General features: G+C 36.1%; 1 long non-coding RNA gene across 1 annotated transcript; it reads right to left on the bottom strand.

Annotated features, from left to right (window-relative positions):
* Window positions 1-3,390: 3,390 nt before the first annotated feature.
* On the bottom strand, window positions 3,391-20,766 carry LOC115830917. Its single transcript, XR_004026467.1, has 3 exons — window positions 20,757-20,766; window positions 11,479-11,481; window positions 3,391-3,576 (listed from the first exon to the last, which is right to left on the bottom strand). It is a non-coding gene; the product is annotated as an uncharacterized LOC115830917 (long non-coding RNA).
* Window positions 20,767-22,376: the final 1,610 nt, after the last annotated feature.

Genomic DNA, 22,376 nt, shown 5'->3' with positions numbered 1-22,376 from the left:
TTCTTTTAATTGTGGCATAAATAATGCCCAGTTTAACATCACTAGTGTGCCTTGTATTTGTGTTGATTTTTGTCCTGCAAATAGGAAAAGGGCATAACCTTTAAATGTATAAATAAATAAGGTAAACATGAAGGAAAACAGAATCTCATTCCACTTGTCTAAATGCTTCCTTGAGGTCACCCATGTCTCTTTGTTTAGACTCCCCACGAAGTCCTCTGCTACAATATGTTCAACAGAAACAAAAACATTTACATCTTTGGAAATGAATATTTCTAAATATTATTGATGCAATTATTGAGTTCACGTTGTATGTGGCCACATGTGTATGTGATTTTGTAGACTCTAATCACTGGTAGTCTTTATGGGCCCCAAGTCAGGTTTAATCAATGATCATCCTTTTCTGTGATCTTTGTCTTTATTTTTCTCTACCATTCTATCCTTTTTTCACTTCCTTAGCTTAGGTATTTGTATTCAAATGTACCACCTCTTGGAAATTCCTTCAAATCATCTCTTGGTATGCTTTATTTATCTTTACTAACAACCACAAAAGTAAGGGCAGTGCTCTGCATAGAGAGGGAAATGAAATGAATAATACTATTCACTAGCAAAGAAAAGAGAAGTATGATTCTCCATGAAGAGATTTTGACAGGCAAAATAAGAGGCAAAGCTGCGTGATATACACAAATAATTATTTGTGTCCTTAAGTTTTAAAATGCTTATCTCAGCAAATTACTGTAGGTTTTTAATTGTTAATTTTGTTTCTGATGCTTTAGCTTAAGAGCACATATAAGTATTATGGTAGAACTATCTGAGCTTATGTTGATGAATCCTTACCGACTCTTGTAGGTACAATACAAAATTGGCATGCTGACAGAGATGGTTACAGAATTGGATTCCTGCCCAGGAAATTATTACCTTTAGACCAACTATGGCTGCGATAGAGAAAAAAATCACAGCTCTTGAGAAACAACCAATGTCAGAGGCTTTGAAGTTAAATTGATCTGGAAGTTGAGGCTGTCCTTCATGAAGGGTCTTTTACCTGCATCCCTGAGAGATTGAGTGCCTAGAGGAAAACAAAGATTATTGTGGAGATATGACATTATAACGTCAACATCTTAATTTTTCTCAAGATAGGATATTACTTGCAAACAATTTATCATTAGTTATGTTAGGAATTTAAAATATATATAAACCTGAGTTTCAAGTATGTAATAAAGAAAATGCAATGTTCGAAAAGATAGCAAATATTTCTTTTTTAATTCCAGGCAAAATACAATTTGGTAGTGCAGACAAGCTAAAATAATAAATTGTAATGTTGATATAGTGGACTACTAGAAGTACACACAATGACCCATGGGAACAAGAGGAGGGGCTCAAAAGCACAGCCTCTGTCAAGCACATGGCCAGAGATGGCCATCCTCATCCTCCTGAAATCAGGCGATGATGGAGTATTGAAAGATGAGTGGAAGCAATCAGCTGGGAAAAACAACTGGAAATCCATGTGATAGACAAAGGTCATGTGGAAATTACTCTTTACACACACACATAAATGTCAGCCAAATAAAGCAAATTTCCAGTGTCAGATAACGAGAAAATATATCATAAGGCAAGAGGAAAACTAGTCAGAGAGGGATCTACACTTCTCAGAGTTATTAAAAAAACAGAAATAGCTCAGTGGCTGGGATTGCCATGACCACATAGATTAGTAATTCAAACCGCATGATCCATGCCTGTTAGAGAGTGTGAACCAAAAAGTATCTGAGACAAGTCTCAATCAATTTAGAAAGTTTATTTTGCCAAAGTTAAGGACATGCCCATGACACAGCCTCAGGAGGTCCTAATGACATATGCCCAAGGTGGACGGGACACAGTTTGCTTTTATACATTTTAGGGAGACGTAAGACATCAGTCAATACATGTAAGGTTTACATTGGTTCAATCTAGAAGGGCAGGACAACTCAAAGTGGGGGCTTCCAAGTCATACGTAGATTTAAACATATTCTGAATGGCAGCTGGTTTAAAGAGTTGTCAGTAGAAAGGAATGTCTGGGTAACAATTAGGGGTTGTGGAGACCAAGGTTTCATCATGCAGGTGAAGCCTCCAGGAGCCAGGCTTCAGAGAGAAGAGATTACAAATATTCCTTATCAGACTTAAGGTCTGTGTTAATGTAAATGCTGGGGTGGTATAATGAGGCATGTCCAACCCTTGATTGGATGCCATCTTGGGACTAACATGATGTTAGCTCCATCATGGCCTGAACTAGATTTTCAAGTAACCTCTGGAATGCCCTTGGCCAAGAAAAGAGGTTCATTCAGATGGTTGGGGGACTTGAGAATCTTATTTTTGGATTACATTCTCCCTTTTCTGGCCAAAATTTGCCAGAGGCAATGTCAATGGCCACCAAATTTTTTTCTTGTCCCGTAGTGTTGCTGGGGTAGCATGGTTGCCTGCCCTGGGTCCATCCTGTCTCTTAATGGAATTCCCTATGGCCGATGAACTTAGAGTCAAAAGACTTATTGCCAACTAAATGTACTGGGCCAGATAGGAATGGATGTGAGCAAGCATTTACGACCTCTTAAAAAATATGTTTTTAAGCAAAAAGTCAACAAAGAAAAAGCCAAAGGTGAGGTTACAAAATTCATTTGTCTTTAACTTCTATGCATTGAACTACTGTAATCTTGGTTTTAGTTATAGCCTGATAGCAATTAGCTATACAAAACATAAGCATTGTTCTGGAAAAAAAAAATTTTAATATGTATGTATCCGCACAACTCATAATGGGGAGTATTATACTCAGGAGGCTTTGTCATGAGGTATCTTTATCTTATCAGTAATTATTTTATTTTAATTCTACAGGAAGTATTGCCGGTGGAAAGTATCCGAGTTACTAGCAATGAATCCGTGGGGGCTGCAGCAACCTCAATTCTTGCCTCCTTAGAAGAAAAAATTCAACTCAAGGGCATAACACAGAAAAAGAGAGCAAGGCAAGTTTCAGAGCAGGAGTGGGAGTTTATTTAAAAAGTCTTTAGAACAGGAAAGAAAAGAAAGTATGCTTGGAAGAGACCCAAGCAGGTGACTTGAAGAACATGTGCAGTGGTTAGCCTTGATCCTAGGACTTTAGAGGGTGGCCCCTTACCCGTGATTCTTCCCTTAGGATGGGCTGCCCACATGTGCAGTTCCCTCCTTACTCTTGGGAGGTGAGCATGTGCAGTGTGTTTAGGAAGTGGCATGCATGTCCATCTGAGGCTTTCTTCCCTTTTTCAGTGGTGTGGCCTCTGAAGGTCATATTTCACCATTGTGTCTCTTACTCCACATGCCCGGGAACTTGCTTCTCCCTGGCATCTGGATTCAATTAACACTTTAGTGCAACAGGTGTGGACCATCGGGAAATGACCCACCTGGAGGAGGCGACCCTATCCTATATCAACATCTATTCTGATTTTTTGGTCACCCCGAAGTCTATATCCTCATCTTACCAGGTTTCCAGATAATCTCCCACATCGTAACATACTACCCTGGAAAAAAAGAACCATTTGGGTACATGAGCATAGTCTGGGCTATAATATCAATTGGCTTCTATTCCCACTGTGAATATGAGCTCACCATATATTCACAGTGGGAATAGACATAGACACACAAGCTTACTTCACCTCTGCCACTATAATTATCGCTATTCCCATGGCGTCAAAGTTTTTAGCTGACTTGCTAAAGAGTATTTGTGTGACAGAACAGAAAAAGGAACCTATTCCATTAGGGCACCAACTACAAATATGGAGAAAAAATGATAATCTAGTACTCTTTAGAAGACTATTGTAGCCAAGAAATAATTAATGATTCAGTCTGCACTCAGAAACAAAAGTCAGGGCTGAAATTTAGTAACAAGTGTTAAGCTTTTCCTTTGAAACAATTTCTATCTAGCCCTCCTTTTCTATTAAAGAAAAATTATGTATGAAATAAGTTTTAGGCTTATTATATACTTGGCGTGATTATTCACATAAAGTGCAGCAAGAATTGATTGGCCTTATAGGCTATTAATTTGACTTCACTGAAACTTTACCTAAGAATTCGTTATTATAGTCAAAGCCTTGGTAAAATAAGCTGTGTCTCCATTTGTCCTGTTGTAAAAGAAAAGACTCCCACTAAACTTAGGCAAATAACTATATTGTCATAAAATCAGAATACTCATGAACAGTCTCCAAATTTTGGAGATCCCAGAGAGAAAAGTAAATTTGCTTACAAAAATATACTTTATCCAATTGCTCTAAACTATGAATAGCTCACAGGAAAAAGATTTGCTTGAATCTTCTTTAACCAGAGCGGTGGCTTTCAAACAGGATGCCATTTGTTCACTTTGGAACTGCTATCCACAAGCCAAACAGCTCTTGTTAGATGAGAGTTGTCTATTAGGCACTGTAGAATCTAGCAGCTCTTCACATAGTTGGAGTCATTCCTGAGGGAAAAAAGAAGCCCTCTGCTTATGAATATTCTCATTCTTGCATTTCCCAGGTAGCAAGGTCCTACATCAAGGTCCCCCAGCAGGGGACAGCCCAAGAGACTCAGACCCTTTGGTGAATCTTTATCTTACTTGCCTCTACATTGCCCCAGGCAACATAACCTATCTCATGCTAACCTTTGCCTTTTGATTTTTTTTTAATTTTCCAAATCTGGGGCAAATAGTGAATAACCATCCAAAAGTTTCCATCATCCTTCTGGGGCAAGTCCTTTGACTCCCCTTTTCCTCCCATTCCCACCCCCTTTTTTGTTAATTACTCCAATATTTGATTAAGCATCTGTAAGACCCATCAAGAACAGCAAATTTGATAAGGCTTCTCAAACAGTCGTATGATTCTGCAGGAGGGGTGCCCATGTAAAAGGGCCCCCCCAACACCCAAATTTACCATGATCTGGGTAATAAGCATATTCGATGGGAGAATATCCTGGCCATCACACAGTCAGTTCCACGTGGCTTGCATGTGAAGCATATCAACTGTTTCATCTCAGGTGTTTCACTTATATTTTATAGAAAGAGTCAGGCAGTCCCCTTTCAGGGCAAACAGACCTTACAGTGGCGTTTATCCAGTCCACCAGGTTGCTTGTTCTCTCAGAAATAACCTCCTGTGCATTTGGATCATATATATACTCTTCAGTGATTGTTCAGTAGTAAACTGTGGGGCCCATCAACCCAAAGAAGCTCTTTCAGTCTCTAGCATTTAAAATTAAGAATTTTGTCCTTAAAGTAGTTATTTTTACAATTCATTGTAGTGAAGATTTCTCAAGAAGCTGATTTTACCAATCTACAAAATGAAACAATTCCTTTATATTATACCCTTTGTTTTGACAGTTACTTGGTTTTGCCCGTCCCCTCATATTGCATGTCTTCTTGCTAACCACGTCATGTCTCAGAGGTAACTTTTGTAGCCCTGGATTAATTTTTCTTTTTATCCATTTAGCTTTATCTGTACAATTTCTCATTTATTGTAAAGAAATTCTTAGTTTCTTAACTAGAAAAAAAATTACATTTCCTTTAGCAAAATCCACATCCTTGTGTTTTATAAACGTCACCAAAAATACTTTTTATGCTGCTACTATTATACTTCTTGGTGACCAAAATTCCCAGTGGGAAAAAAAAAGAGTTTTTTTTTTCTTTGTTTTTTGTTTGACTTTTTTTTTTTTTTTTTTTTTTTTAGACAGCGTCTCACTCTGTCACCCAGGCTGCAGTGCCATGGTGAGATCTCGGCTCACTGTAACCTCCACCTCCCGAGTTCAAGTGATTCTCCTGTCTCAGCCTCCTGAGCAGTTGGGACTATAGGCACCTACCACCATGCCTGGATAATTTTTGTATTTTTTTTTAGTAGAGACGGGGTTTCACCATATTCGTCAGTCAAAGTCTCGAACTCCTGACCTCGAGTGATCCACCCTCCTCCGCCTCCTAAAGTGCTGGGATTTACAGGTGTGAGCCACCATGCCTGGTTAAAAATGAGGTTTTAATTTAACATAACATGACTTTAAGATTTTAAACTATTGGAGAGAATTTTGAGATTAAATTTACCAAATTAATCTTACTGAAGATTACCGAAGTCATGTGAGTTAAGAGACCTGAGCTAGCTTCCATGAGTCTGATAAGCCCTTACTTTTCTTTAAGTCAATTGATTACAACTCTTTCATACAGTTTAATCCTAAAATATCACTTCCACATGACACACATAAATATACAGATACAACAAACATCAGACAAAAACAGATTTAAAAGATATTTCATTTGCCTATTTTCAAATATTATCTCCCTTACTTTAGACTATTAATTTTTAAAAGTTACAACAAAAATTAAAGGACAGAGTTACCATCCCAGGCCTTCTCAAAAGAGACAAGGAACTGAAGCAGCAGGGTACAGCTTCTGAGATATCAATATGAATAATTTCAAAAAAAAACAGATAATAGAATTTAAAAATTAAAAACTTCTTGCATACCCAATAAGATATTCAACTCAATATCTTTAATAAAATCTCTTTTTTACCAATGCCTTATTTTTGTATGAGTGTGTTTTAATATCAAAGTTTAATTTTTAGAAAAACTATTATAATTTCCATTAATTATAACCAATTAATCACATAACATTTATATAAATTCCTTTTTTTTTTTTTTTTTGAGACGGAGTCTCGCTCTGGCACCCAGGCTGGAGTGCAGTGGCGCGATCTCGGCTCACTGCAAGCTCCGCCTCCCGGGTTCACGCCATTCTCCTGCCTCAGCCTCTCCGAGTAGCTGGGACTACAGCCGCCCGCTACCACGCCCAGCTCATTTTTTTGTATTTTTAGTAGAGACGGGGTTTCACCATGGTCTCGATCTCCTGACCTCGTGATCCACCGGCCTCGGCCTCCCAAAGTGTTGGGATTACAAGCGTGAGCCACAGCGCCCGGCCATAAATTCCTTTTTTACTAACCTTATTATGACTTACGCCATTCCCACCATGCGTGGACTTTCTCACTTGTCCTAAATATTCCTCTTTTTTGAACAACCCAGTCATTTTATTTTAGGACAAAAATTCAGTATACAAGACTCTTTCTCATATAAAGTTACTTTTCTTTAAGCTTTCTTACCAAAAATATCTCTTTATCTCTATAACATTGTTTATATCTCTCTTGTTTCCTAGTACCTTTTACATTATTTTATACATAACCTTTAAGCTTTGAATTAGACAAAAGTTATTTACCTCTCAATAAGAACATATTTATTAGAAAGAATGTTTTCCTACAATATAATTTAATTGGAAAATACCCAAATATTTAATAAAATATCTTATTTAATTTCATATAACTTTAGATTCTACATTATGACAAGTTTGTTTATAGGTATCTATTCCATCACATATATCTAATTATTTTATTTTCATAGTTTACCTACATTATTTATGAAAACTGTGATAGTGATCAAAGTTACTTTTCCTATGAAACATTTTTATAGCCTGTGAATTTCAGGTTATTACCCAAGTAAGAAACTTAAGGTTAAGTATATATTTATTTTACCATTAATTCAAGATTTAGCTGTTTTCATTAAACTAACACTACTAATATCTTATTTGTTAAAAATTACACAAGCAAAGATTATTCTGGTTTTGGCTGGATTTATAGTTTTCTAACCCTTATATCAAAGTTTGATACCTTATAGTATTTGCCAGGGATAAGTATGAAATCATTTGATCAATGAATAAAAACACAAAAGTATGCTGACAATCCTTAAGACATTTCTGATATTACTTTATCAATAATTTTAAAGCCAGCTTATTTATTAAAGATTTTACTTAAGTCATGTGAATTTGAAAAGCTTATTATTTAATTTATGAGTAATTTTAAGTTTAACTCAATTTGGTACCGCGTGGCCAAAAACATAACAAAATATGTGTAGGTACACACACACACTCACACTCACGAACAAAGATCCTTTAGATATTTTTCAGAACTCTAGCCATGAGATATTAATATAAAACTCACTGGTTTGCAAAACTAAATGGTTAGATGTAAATAGTGGATTTTAGCTCAGTAGAAAAGTAACAGCTGACTTAAAGCAGGCAGAAAAGAAAGCAGAAAGAGAATTTAGGAGCATCATAGTTGCAGGTCGACCTTTGGGCTCTGAATGTTCCTTGGTGTAATTTGCCCCTCAGTTTAAAATGTGCACAAGAGCAGACTTAACATGTGACCAGCTGGAGTGCTAGGAAACCTGGCATGCCCTTCCATTTACATAACCGCTTGCAGGTAGGGGCACCATAAAACCAGAGTGGCTGAGAGGGACCGTTCTCTTTGTTGTTCCTCATTCTTACATGATTCATTTCCCACATTTTTTTCTTAAAAGGAGGAACAGGGTTGAGGCCTAGAATTTGGTGTGGTGGATTGAAATGTGCTGATTGTGGGCAGGATGCCACAGTATGTCACCACCAAGTCATTTCTGCCCTGTTACATGCCTCAGTTTCTCTCTCTGGGGTCTAGCACCTCTGGGGGGCTCAAAGCACAGAGGGACCAAGATCCTGTACGTGCTTCCTTGATGAGCCTTTTAAACTAATTTTGTTGGGGGTTCCCTGTAGGGCCACTGCACGTCATAGGGGGTCAGCCCCCAAACATTCCCACTTGGTTCCCAGTCTCCCGGGGGGCACCTTTTCGCTGGGGGGAGTGAAATGCCCTTACTCTTCAGAGCTGAGGAAACTCAGTGTCTCATTTAACTATGGAAAGAAATGACAGTTCAGTTCCTCACACAAATGTGCAGGCAAGCCAACTGAGATTAATTTTGGAAGAAAGAGCAACAGAGAAGACTCTAAAATGCACCTCCAAAGTAGAATTAGGATCGAAACAACTTCCTAGGAGGAAAAAAAAATAGATAAGACCACTTCCTGCAAACTGTCTTCAGTCACCCCTAACTTTGTAGCTCTCTCATCTGTCATAACACACACCAAAGTCAAATCCTCTCATGGTACACGGTAATCTCTGGTCCCCTGAAAAGCCAAAGAGGTCAGGTAATGAAATGCAGGAAACCAAAGCTTTCATGCCATTACTCTTGAAACACCATAAAAAAAGAGAACACCCGCAAAAGGAATGAGTGGTGCCTTCGGTTTGGGGTTGGAGGCATTAGAAGCCTTCTCCAGATTTTTCTTGGTACCAAACACAGTGAAGAAGGAAGGAAGGATAGAGTGAAATAAATGTAAACAAAAGAACAATTTTTTTTTAGGACAGGACGCAAACACAGAAACCAAAACCAAGTCATGGTTTTTTGTTTATTTGTTTGTTTGGTTTTTGCTTCATTTTGTTTTGTTTTGCAGCCGCAAGGAATATTGCCAATTCAAAGGTCTTGTTCCCTCATAAATTGGAATTCACATTTGGACTTGACCAAGTCAAGTACAGTTGGTCAAATTTGATGAGAGAAAGACCAGAACAACAAAAAGAACCCCAGCAATATGATTACTGAGTGCACTAAAGGTAAGGAGAAATTAAGACCAACTGGTTGTCAGTTTCAACCTTTAGTCATTTAGGAGAATTTCCAAGACCAAAAAAGCCCCAATTCAGCTACTTACCTAGGATTGGGGTCCCAGCTGAAGACTGCTCTCTACCATCCTAGAAGCAGGAAAAAACTGAAACACGCCTTCCCTGTTGGAAGTGAGCTGAAACTCCAAAAGGATTTACCTGTCCATCATCATAGGAAGCAGGAAAATTTGCCTTTTTTGTTGGAAGCAAATAAAACTCCAGAAAAAGAATCATACAGCAAAATAAACATTGGATCTCAACCAAATTTTGGGAGATTAGGGATTCACTGGAGGGAGGGGAACCTTAGGCCTCAGCAAATTGTGCTATTGGTTTTAGCCGCAAGGATGGCTCAAGCTGATGCTAAGCACTGATAGGAGATTTGCCAAATCTCAGAACCTCCACTCAGAATCCCTCTGTGGTTACCAATTTGTGAACCAAAAAGTATCTGCGACAAGTCTCAATCAATTTAGAAAGTTTATTTTGCCATGGGTAAGGACGCATCCATGACACAGCCTCAGGAGGTCCTGACGACATGTACCCAAGGTGGGTGGGGCACAGCTCGCTTTTATACATTTTAGGGAGACATAAGACGTCAATCAATACCTGTAAGATTCACATTGGTTCAATCTGGAAGGGCAGGACAACTCCAAGTGGGGGCTTCCAAGTCATAGGTAGAACTAGAAATTTTCTGATTGATAATTGGTTGAAAGAGTTATTATCAGTAGAAAGGAGTGTCTGGGTAACAATAAGGGGTTGTGGGGACCAAGGTTTTATCATGCAGATGAAGCCTCCAAGTAGCAGACTTCAGACAGAATAGATTGTAAATGTTTCTTATCAGACTTAAAGTCTGTGTTGAAGTTAATGCTGTGTTGATGTTAATGTATAATGAAGAATGTCCAACCCCCTCTTCCATCATGGACTGAACTAGATTTTCAGGTTAACTCTGGAATGCCCTTAGCCAAGAGGAAAGGCCTTAGAATTTAATGTTTTGTTTACAAGAGTTAGAAATCAGGGTTGGTTTTTTTTCTTTCACAAAACTAAAACTTCCAAAGAGAAGATACTGAAAAAAGTATATTAAAAAAAAAACCTGAAAATTGTTTTGAAATGAGAAAACAGTACATTTTAAGATAGAATAAAGCACACTGTATCCTGGAAAAGATAAATAAAACTAAATTCATCCCTGGATGCATCTAGTAATGCTGCATAACAGCAAGCATAATGAAAAAGATTAGAGTCCTAGAAAGAGAATATAGGCCACTTAAAGGAGAACAAGCGTAATGAGAGCATCTTGAAATACAGAAGCTAGAAGTTATCAGAATAATATATTTGAAATAGTTGCATAAAGTAATGATCAGTTCAGAAATCTATATTCAATAATTAAATATTAAAGAGTGAAAATAATATTAAGGTAGTTTAATGACTACTAAGAGAATTTATTAATATATATACTTGCTATAATACATTCGTATGTATTCTTTAGGTAAATGTCAAGTCAACTGCTTGGCCCATTTTTAAAATTAGGTTGTTTGTCTTTTTATTGTTATGTTGTGTTTTTTATATATTCTGGATACAAGTCTTTTTGATAGAGAAGAAAGGAGGCAACCAGTCGATCAGGCAGTTACGGTGATTGGGTCCTCAACTGAATTCTTTCAAACAAAAGAATAGCCTAAAAAATCAAGCAGCAGGCACAGATAAGGAAACTCACATAGGGGGCTTGCCTAACTATGCCCATAGCCACACAGATAAGAAAGGCAATGCAGGTGACTTGCCCAGACATGCTTGCAATGGAAAATTCTGTCCCCTGACACATGCACTGTAAGGGGAACAAAGCACTATGGAGTAACTTAAGCTAAGGGCCTGCATGTGCATTAGGAGGATGGGGTGGAGCTCAGAATTTGCACCTTATGCAAATGAGACGCCCAGCCCTAAACAGATTCTTATATAAGCCTTTGTATTCAACTGTAAAACCGGCAACCCTCTTTTGGACCCCCTTTCTGCAGCAGAGAGCTTTCTTCTTTGGCTTATTAAACTTTTGCTCCAACCTCACCCTTTGTGTCCACATTCCTTAATTCTCTTGGTCGAGACACAAAGAACTCCAGGTGATACATCACAATGAGAGACTGCTACATTGAGGTGCATTGGCGTGACTGTAACATTTTATCTGATACATAATTTGCAGATATTTCCTTCTATTCCACAGGTTGTCTCTTCACTTTATTAATGGTGTCTTTTTGAAGCATTTTTTTTTATTTTGATGAAACTCAATTTATCTCTTTTTTGTCTTACCACATGTTATTTTGCTATTACATCTAAGACAAAATTGTCTAAGCCAATGACAAGTTTACTTCTGTGATTCCTTCCAAGAGCTTTACAATTGTAACTCTTAACTTTAGGTCAATGATCCATTTTGATTTCATTTTCATATATTGTTTGAAGTAGGGGTTCAATTTTATTATTTTACTCATAGAGCTACAGTTGTTCCAACATCACTTTTTCAAAAGATTATGCTTTTCTCTGTTGAATTGTATAGATAGTTATCAAAAATCAATTGAGGATAAATGTAGAAATTTGCTTCTTGAATCTCTCAATTCTGTTCAGTTTGGAAAGTATTGTCATCTTAATTTTAAATCTTTTGATCTATGAACATGGGATGTCTTTCCATTTACTAATTATGTTTGTTAAATTTATTCTTAAGTATTGTTTTGTATGCTATTGTAAATGGAATTGTTTTCTAATTTCGTTTTTGGATTGTTTATGGATAGGATATAGAAATACAACACTTTTTTAAAAATTCAAGGTAAGGCATCGTAGCCCATGCCTGTAAACTCACAACTTTGGGAGGCCAAGCTGGGAGGATTGATTGAGGCCAGGAGTTCAAGGCTGCAGTGAGCCACAATCCAGTATCACTGCCCTCCGGCCTGGTTGACAGAGCAAGACCTTGTCACAAAATACAAAACAAAAATAAATTTATATTCTATCTTGCAGCCTTACTAGCTTTATGAGCTCTAGTAATGTTTGTGTTTTCTTTAGAATTTATATATACATGATCAGATCATCTGCAAAGAGAGAATTTTACCTCTTCCTCTTCAACCTTGATGTCTTTTTAATTCTTGACTAGTTTCCTAGGCTAAAATTGCTAGTATAATATTCAGTATAAATGAACAGAACTGACATCTTTGTCTTAATCATGAATCTAGGAAGAAAACACTCAGCATCTCACCATCATGTATAATGTTATCTATGTGTTGTTGCTGTTGTTTTTTTTTTTGTAGATTTCTTTTGTCAAAGTTTAGAAAGTTCCCCTTTTTTCTTAGTTTGTTGACAGTTATATCATGAAAGTATACTGTATTCTATCTAAGGGTTTTATTTGGCATTAACTGGGGTTATTATTTTTCCTTTATTCTATTAATATGATGTATTACATTCATCAACTTTTCATATTGAAACAACTTGGCATTCCTGGCATAAATCTTACTTAGGTCACAATTTATAATCATTTGACACAGTACTAGATTTGACTTGCTATTGTTTTGTTGAGGATTTTGTGTGCATTTTCACAAGAGATTGAAATGTAGTTGTGTTTGCAAGGTGTCACAGTAATACTGACTTCATAGAATAAATTGAGAAGTGTTCCTTCCTCTTCTAGTTTTAGAAGATTTTTGTGAAGAATTGGTATGAATTATTCCATGAACATTTGGGTGAATTAATCAGTTAAGCCATCTGGACCTGATCATTTCTTTCTGTCAAGTTTTAAAATGTATTACTAAGTAAATATATTTGTTTTCAGTCTATTCAGATTTTTTATTTCTTCTCGACTCATTCGTGATCATTTATGTATTTCTAGACACTTTTATTCTGGTTATGTAATTTGATGAAATACAATTGTTTATGGTATTTCATTTTAATCCTTTTTATAAGGTTAATAATAATACTTCTTATTTCATTCTTGATTTTAACAATTTGAGTCTCCGAAACTTATCATCATTCACATTTTAAAATTAATCTTGATAAAGGTTTGTCCATTTTATTGGTCTTTCAATAAACAACTTGGCTTTTTAAATGTACCCTATTGCTAATCTACTCTCTAGTTCATTTATTTCCTTTCCGATCTTTATTTCTGCCTTCTTTCTGCTTGCTTTGTATTTAGTTTGTTCTTTTCTTTCTAGTTTATTTAAGTGGAATGTTAAAGTTTTTTTAAGACAGTTTAAAGTACAGGTTGCTTACAGCTACGTATTTCTTTCTTATTGCTGCTTTAGCTCCTTCACAGAAGCTTTGCTATGTTTAATTTGATTTTCATTCATCTCAAAATATTTTTATAATTCCCTGTGTGATTTATTCTTTCACTCACTGATTATTTAGCAGTGTGTGTGAGTCTTTTTAAAATTTCCACATTTTTTAAATTCCCCAGTTATTTCTGTTTTTGATTTCCAGTTTTATTTCATTGCAGTAAGAGAACATACTCTGTATTACTTAAATTATTTTAAATTAATTGAGGCTTATTTTGTGGCCTAACATATGCTCTGTCCTGGAGAATTTCCATATGCAATTGAGTAGAACTTATATTCTGTTCTTTTTGGATGGAGTGTTCTGTACATGTCTTACATGTCTTATCATCTATAATGATAGATAACGTCTGTCATCTACAGAGGTCAAAATGATGTGCAGAGTTGTTTGAGTCTTCCTTATTAATTTTTGTCTAGGTGTTTTAACCATTTTTGAAAGTAGGGTATTGAAGTCTCCAATTAGTTCTCTTAAATTGTTATTTCTCCCTTTATTTTTACCAGTTTTTGCTTCATATATTTCAGGCCTCTGTTGTTAGGGCATACATGTTTATATAATTGTTAGGCTTTTCTCATGGATTGAACTTATCCTTATAAAATTTCCCTCTCAGTTTCTATAAATAATTTTTGCCTGCAAATACATATTGTTTTCCATTAGCATAACTATTCTAGCTCTCTTTTGTTTACCATTTACATGGTATATCTTTTTCATCCTATTATTTCTAAACTGTTTTCCTCTTTGTATATAAATTGTGTATTTTATAGACAGGATATAATTAGATTATGCTTTTGTATCTGCCAATCAGTTCATTTGTATTTAATATAATTTTTGTTAGGATAAAATTTATGATTGCCATTTTGCTGTTTTTTACTTCTTATTTCTCTTTTGTTGGTCTATTTCTCTGTTACTGTCTTTCATGTTAAATAGATATTTTCTAGTGTATCATTTTAATTCCATTGTCATTTTTTAAAATAATAGTTATTTTCTTAGTAGTTGGCATGAAACTAAAATGAGCATCTTAATTTGTGACAACTTCACAAGTTTGTTTATAGCTATTTATAAACAATGTATTTATACTGTATTTTATAGTTATTTTTACTGGTACTACTATTTTTTCACGTGGGTTTGAATTATTGTCTAGAGTCCTTTCATTTCAGCCTAAAGAACTCTCTTTAGTATTTCTGATAAACCAAATCTGCTAGAGATAAATCCCCTCAGTTTTTGTTTACCTAGGAAAGTCTTAATTTCTGCTTCATTTTTGAAGCAAAATTGTGCTGGGTATTGAGTTCTTTGTTGACAGTCATCTTCTTTAAGCACTGTAAACATGTCATCCACTCCCTTCTGCCTGCCGTGATTTCTTGTGAGAAACCTATTGTTAATTTTATTGAGGATTCCTTGGACATGACAAGCCATTTCTCCTTTCAAGATTTTTTCTTTCATTTGGGTTTTTGACATCTCGATTATGATGTTCCTAGGTGTGAAAAATCTCTGAGTTTATTCTACTTGCTATTATTTCAGGTTTTTTTGATGTGTAAACTAAAAGTTTTCATTGAATTTGGGAATTCTTGGCAATTATTTCCTCGAGCATTCCTTCTCTTCCCTCCTACTGGAACTGCCAACATTTAGATGTTCATGTGTTTCATGGTGGCCCATAATTTTCTGGTTTTTCATTTTGCATCTTTCTGTTTCTCAGACCAGATAATCTAAATTAACGTATCTTCAAGTTCACTAAACTTGAAGATACATTAATTGCCAGTTGAAATCTCCTGTCCAGCCATTTTAATAAATATGTTATTTTACTTCCTGTTCTTTTCAACTCCAGAATTTCTGTTTGGTTTACTTAGAATTCGTATCTCTTGCATTGATATTCTCTGTTTGATTTACTTTTATAGTTTCCTTTAATTATTTGGACATATTTTAATCAGCTGAGCTAACATTTGTATCTTGTAAGTTCAATTTCTGGTATTCTCCCTGGATAGTTTATTTTGAGCTTTGTTTTCTGTATATGAACCGTATTTTTTGTTTCATTTTGTATCTCATTTTTTTCATTTTGCATCTCATAATTATATAATGTAGCAACTATGAAAATCAGATTTCTACCCCCTATAATTTATTTTTGTTATTACTGTTTGTCGTATTGATGTTATTGCTATTTGTGTAGTGAATTTCCTAAGCTAATTTTGTTATGTGTGCATTCTTTGTTCTGTAAGGCCACTGAAGTTTGTTTTTGTAGTTCAGTGGTCAGCTACTGAGTGGACATTAATTTTTTTGAACCAATAAGACTCCCAATCTTGCTGAGAACATGTGTGTGTTGGGGCATGTATCTGATGCTCTGGCAGGCAGTTTATATACACTGCTTTATTCTTTGCTTTCTACTTTCACAGAGCCTCAAAATCAGTCAGAGATGAGAAATTGGGACCTTGTCAGATTATTTCTCAGCATGTGCCCAGATCTGCACACGGGTGTGGCCCTCTAGATTCCCAGGATATTTCTAGGCTTTTCAAAAGCTCTTTATGATTGTCTCATTCCCCAGCTTTTCAAGCTTTTTAGTCAGTTTCTTATTAGCCTTACCTACATCACTGCCTTAGGCAGATGTGAAATTAAACCAATTGTCACTGATTTCTTTCCAATAAATATCCCAGGGAGAGGGCTATTTGCATTGGACAAGCTCTGAGTCAGTTCTAATAAAGACAAGCTCCATGTAATGGCTTTTCAGAAAATGGCAAGACAGGTCAAATAACGACAGTCCTCTGGAAATGAGATGGTTGAAAAAACCCCAACCCATTCTTCCCCCCATAGTGGCTGATTGGCTGCTGGTTTTCATCCCTACGTGATTACAAGACTGGTGGTTTTTAAGGTTTCCTTGGAGCTGAGAAAAGCAGAAGGGGAAGAGGGCAAGTTAAAATGACACAAAGCTCAATCTTATTAAGATTCAGCTTTTTTTCTTGATTAAGCAGTTTTCAGATTATTGCCTGCCTTTGGTTACTTTCCAGAGTTCCGTAAAAGTTGATTTTGACCATTTTTTTTGCCAGTATTCTCACCGCTTTTATAGAGAAATAAATTTTTGGAGGCATTACACGATTATTCTGGATGTGCCCTCTTATATATTGTTTTAAAATTTCAGTACTGGTTATTAAATTTTCATTGAAGTCAAAGACCTAAGGCACTAACTAATAGTTTGAGCATAAATATACCCTTTAAATCCAAAGTTAATGTCAAAGTTTACTTACCCAGGCAAGGTTTGTGGCAAGATTCTAAGCAAGTAAAAATATAAAATATTTTGTCGTATAACTGAAGAAAGAGATAATTGAAATTAAATGAGATAAATTTAATTCAAGAAGATACAAAAGGGAGTAAATCTAAAGGAAATAGAAAAATTTAATAGTAAAAATTAAATATTAAAATTAAATAATAAATTACAAATTAATAAATTTTATTTATTGTAAATAAAATTTAAAATAATAAAAATAATAAAGGCAAGAGAAGAAATTAATAAAACAGGAAAAGAGAAACTATAGATATAATAAAATATTAGGATACTTTTGCTTCAAGTATCAAAAGTTCAGCTCAAATTGGCTTAAAATTAAGAAAGTTGCGTAATTCACTGTATTAGTTAGGTTTTCCCAAAAAACCAGAGTATATATATTCTGTTATATTTTATGTAACATATATAACTGTATATTGTTATATGGAAATGTAATATAGTTTCATACATATAAATATTAAATATTGAATTGAATAATGAGTATATATGTGTGTGTATATATACTGTATATATACACATATGTGTATGTATTATATATGTATATATGTGATATACATATACATACACGTGTGTGTATATACCTTTTTAAAGCCGGTTTTTGTTTGGAGGTGGACACTGTATACACACACATACATATATGTATATGTATATAAAAAGAGAGAGAGATTTATTTTATTTTAAGGAACTTGTTCACACAATTATGGGGACTGCCAAGTCAGTCCGACCTTCTATGTTGTAGTTTAGAATCAGAATTCTTTCTTCTCTGGAAAACCTCAGGCCTGGCTCTTCAGCTTGCAACTAATTGAATGAGACCTACCCACATTATAGAGGGTAATTAGCTTTACTTAAAATCAATTGATTTTAAATGTTAATCACTTATAAAAATTATCTTTACAGCAACATCTAAACTAGTTTTGACCAAACAACTGGTTACCTTACTTTAGCCAAGTTGACAGAGAAAATGAACCATCAAACATGTGAAGGCAGAGTTAGAACAGGATTCAAGTGTGTTGCAGCCGGTGATCTCAGGCCCATTTCTCAGCAGTCCCTCCGTATTTTGGCTTCATCTTTAGAGAGGCAATTAGATATCACAGTATTTCCAGGCCTTACATTTTTGCAGAATAAATTCTAGAAGAAGAAAAGACGTCTTCTGATAACTCACTTAGAAAAATAATATTCCTAAATTATTTTACAAATGTCTACTTGCATCATGTCAGGACAGATGTGTTCACACAACCATTTGAGAATTGATCACTGTCTAGGAAGGCAGAACTACTCCTAAGGTGCTGAGGTCCATGCTGTAGGTGATGCTATGGTTGGCTTCTCTGTGTCCCAGGGAGTGGAAAGGAAGACATAGCTGAACAAATTAGAGATTTTTGGGGAAAGATGGAGGAGTAGGGATACTAACTAGCAAGCAGCAATGTCCACCCCCAAACAAACACCAGTTCTAAAAATAACAGCCAACAACAGCAGTGGCAATAGCAGCAAAATTCAAAATTCATCCAAAGAAAAAGCTGCAAACAAGAATAACTAAATAAGAAAGAAGCAGAATAAACACTAGAAGAAATAAAAGTGGGCATGATTATAACTAAAATGTATTTAATGATTAACAAATATTTTGAACAAATTATGTCAATATTTTATTTTGTACTTAGATGAAAGGAATAGTTACTTATAAATTACAATTATTTGTTTTAAAAGAAGATCTGATTAAAACAACAAAATGAAGAATTTAAATTGTTAGTCACCTTTACTCCTTAACCAAAGGTACTAATTACAGATGGTTTTATAAACAAGTTCTACTAATCTTCAAGAAAAAAAAATTCCTACCAAATTCAAAGTGATTCAGAGAATATGAAAAAAGTAAAACTTTTATTTTTTGTAAGAGTGTAATGCAACAATGATAAGAAAATAAGACAACTAGAGTCCCCCACAAAAAAAATTAAGGCCCCATCTAACTTATGAGCAAAGTGAAAAATCCTAAATAAAAAATGGTAAATGAAAACTAGCAAAACGTCATTACAAGATAAATTTAGTCTGAGGTGTGAAAAAATATTTCAGCGTGATAAATCTATTAATGTAAATTACCACATTAATGGATTTATGTGGAAAAAACCATGATCAGAATGATGCAAGGAAATACATGAAAATAAAATGAACATTAATAACAGAAAAATCTGAGACATTTAACACATGCTAGTGACAAAATGTTCCAAGCAGACAAATTAAATAACTTTAAAATGAAAACTACTTTTTACAAACTCTTAGTAATATCACAGTTGGAATTCAATTTTTACAATATTATAGTTTAAAGTCAGATGGAAGACAATCATAGCCATTGTAACCCTTAGCTGTTGCCAAAGAAAACCAGAGCTGGACACTAGTTAAGTAAAGTTTTTTAAAAAGATTTTGTTCATAAGCTATTGCGATAAAGGAAAATACACCTTGATATAGAATTGGGCTAAATTCTGAATACAGTAAAGACACTAAAGTGTGTGTGTCTGTGTGTGTTTGTGTGTGCAGTAGGAGTCAGTGGATAAAAATTGCTAAAAGCAGACACAAAAGATAAGGGAGATTCTTGCTAAACTAATCTCACAGAATTCCAGCTGAAGACAGGCTAGGGGATCAGGGATCCTCTCTAAACTGCCTTAGCAGGATTCTTGCTAAAACTAGGCTATGCAGTTCTGCAAGAATTGGGGTCAGTTGAGGCCTAGGAGAAAAGAAGGTTGTGAGGAGCCAGACAAAAGTTTGGTCATGGAGAGTGTCTTGTCAGTTACTCCTCTTGATCAGATGAATTCTTTTTCCTCTGAATAATTTAAGTCCTTTTCTCATTCGAGCATCTTTTGTTCATTGGGAGCAGCTGAACCACCTGTTGAGACTTGGTGAAAGCTTTCCATTGCTGTACTATGCATGCGAGCCTTATGAGATTTAGAGAAGAATAGCTATGAAGAGAAACAGCAAAGGTAAGAGGCTGAGTCAATCTATAAGCCCAACTTTGCAGATCTTCGGAGATCACCAAAAACATCCCAGGACCTAAAGTCTTTGCTTGGTGTTAGTAAAATGGCAGTGATGAAACAGATTTCTTGTTTGTCTCTAGAACCTTCTTGGTTATAGCAAAGATGTAAGACAGTTGTCAGAGGGAAGATGCAGCAGTTGTTTCCAACCGCCACTCAAGCACCCGCTTCTGCAGCCAGGATCCTGTTGAGGACAATGTGGCTATGGAGGGCAGCATGCAGGGTTTTCCTGTCATGGGTGAGCCAGGGATTGGAGGCCGTTGGTGGCATTGTTCAGGGACAAGGAGAGTTGCTTCCACAATGAGTAGATGATGCTGTTGTGGAATTGAACTTTTTCAGCCAGGTGATAGGTTCCTTGGGATGGTTTCCAAAAGGTGGCAATTCTTTTCCACAAAGTAGGGAGATCATGGATGGAATGTAGGCCCAGTTCTGTAGCTGATTTCTATAAATAACCTACCACAGCAGAGATCATCTACAAGGGAACTTGTGATGTCCTGGACACCTCTTTTGTTTCCATGATGAGAGAAAGGTGAACAGAAGGCAGTGACTGATCGGTTTAGAAATAATTCAAGAAAAGGTTATTGAACTGAACTGGAGTCAGCTCTCTTGGTCCAGTAAGGCCAAACACCCACAATGAGGTTTGCAGGGGGAGAACGGGCATTTATTTGCAGGGCACCAAGCAAGAAGAATCACACATTTCATTCTTAAGGCCCAATCTCACCAATGGCTTGCAAGTAAGGATTTTTAAAGGCATAGAGACAGAGGGCATAGGCAAAGTCATACATCAATACATGGAGGCTATACATTGGTTTGACCTAAAAGATGAGTCATCTTGAAGTGGGAACTTACAGGTCATAGGTAGAGTTTCTGATTTGTGATTGGTTAAGGAGGCAAAGATTTGTCTTAAAACTTGGGGTCAGAAGAAAGGAATGTTAGCTTTGGCTCATGGATGTGATTTCCTCCAGGCCCTCAGGAAGAACAAAGAATGATGGCCAGAGTTCAGTTTTCAGTTCCCTCTTATCCAAGGTCTATGTGTCCATGGATCTATTGGGTAGGGATCTGGGCTTCTGAAAAACAACTCAGAGACCTATGTTAAAATGCTACCTTTAGTTGCTATAGGGAATATCTCATGACTCTAACGTCCTTGGCTGTTGTTTTAAGGTCCTATTGCCTAATTGCTACCACGCTGCTCATTTACTTCTCAGGGCTAGCTAGATGCCTGGAGTGTCCCTTGAAGGAATTCAAGATTTTCCTGGTAGGGGAGAGAGCCCTGGCAAGCTCCTAAGACAGGTCTCTGCTCTGTCTCAAAAATAAAAACATTATGAGGAATTGCGTATGATAAAGGGAATAGTAAGATTGGAGAGATAACAAGAATCTGCCCAGTTGGCCTGAAACAGCCAATAGGCATGAGTTCCACAGAAAAAGTTAGAACCATCAGGAGCTAGCCAGGGTCATATAAATAATTAGCCAGTTGCTGAAGCTGCCAAGATAATTCACATTTTGAGGATGGAAAAGAATTTGCCAGAGGTGGTTAGTCCACGTGGTATGGTTAATTTTGGTCCAGTAAATTAGGTTGGGTGGGGCATTGAGGAGAATGCCATTTCTATGAGGGATGTCTCAGGAATCTGTAGCTTGCAGGCTTTATTTTGGATTTAGTGTAATGCTAGGTAAGTGTAATGGCAAATGCTCATTCCCAGAAAGGGGACACTGGTGTAACTAAAATAATACAGACATGACCTTTGTGAAAATAGAAAGGCATAGCTTTTCTATGGTTTTCTAAGGTTTTCTCACGATGTATAGTAGTCTGGTTTAGGAAGGTGAAGGGAAAGAAAGGACCATAGCAAAAAAATAAAAAATAAAAAAATTTTTAAAAAGCATTTCAATTGATCAAAGAAATCTGGGAAATTCTAGATGTGTCCATGGGAAAGTGGGTACAGCATTACACTCTGTGATGTTGTGGGAAGAAGTGACTAGTGGGGCCAGGCTTTCCAAAGGTTGTGTGGGTGAAGAAGTCTTACTAAGAGGTAAGAAAAGAAAAGGGCAGGGAAGGAGCAGAAACTCCTCAATGTAGGGGCAAAAACATGAAGTTGAATATTACAGTCAGGCGAGAAAAGTTATGCTGAAGGCAGGGAGTTACTGTGGGCAAAAACGACTCTTGAGAAATGAGTTGGGAAGAGCAGGAGGCTCCTAGGCAAAGGGCAAGGATAAAGCAGGAGGACGTAGGAAGGCGAATTAGGTGTGTGCTGTTCCCTGGTCCTGGGCAGAAGCTGACTGGACCCCTCACAACATCATCTGCTTGTTCCACGGATATTA

The sequence above is a fragment of the Nomascus leucogenys genome, chromosome 17 (genome assembly GCF_006542625.1).
Source record: "Nomascus leucogenys isolate Asia chromosome 17, Asia_NLE_v1, whole genome shotgun sequence".
NCBI classification, from domain to species: Eukaryota; Metazoa; Chordata; class Mammalia; order Primates; family Hylobatidae; genus Nomascus; species Nomascus leucogenys.
The sequence above is the reverse complement of the archived record's forward strand: the minus strand, read 5'-3'. Positions and strand labels throughout refer to the sequence as shown.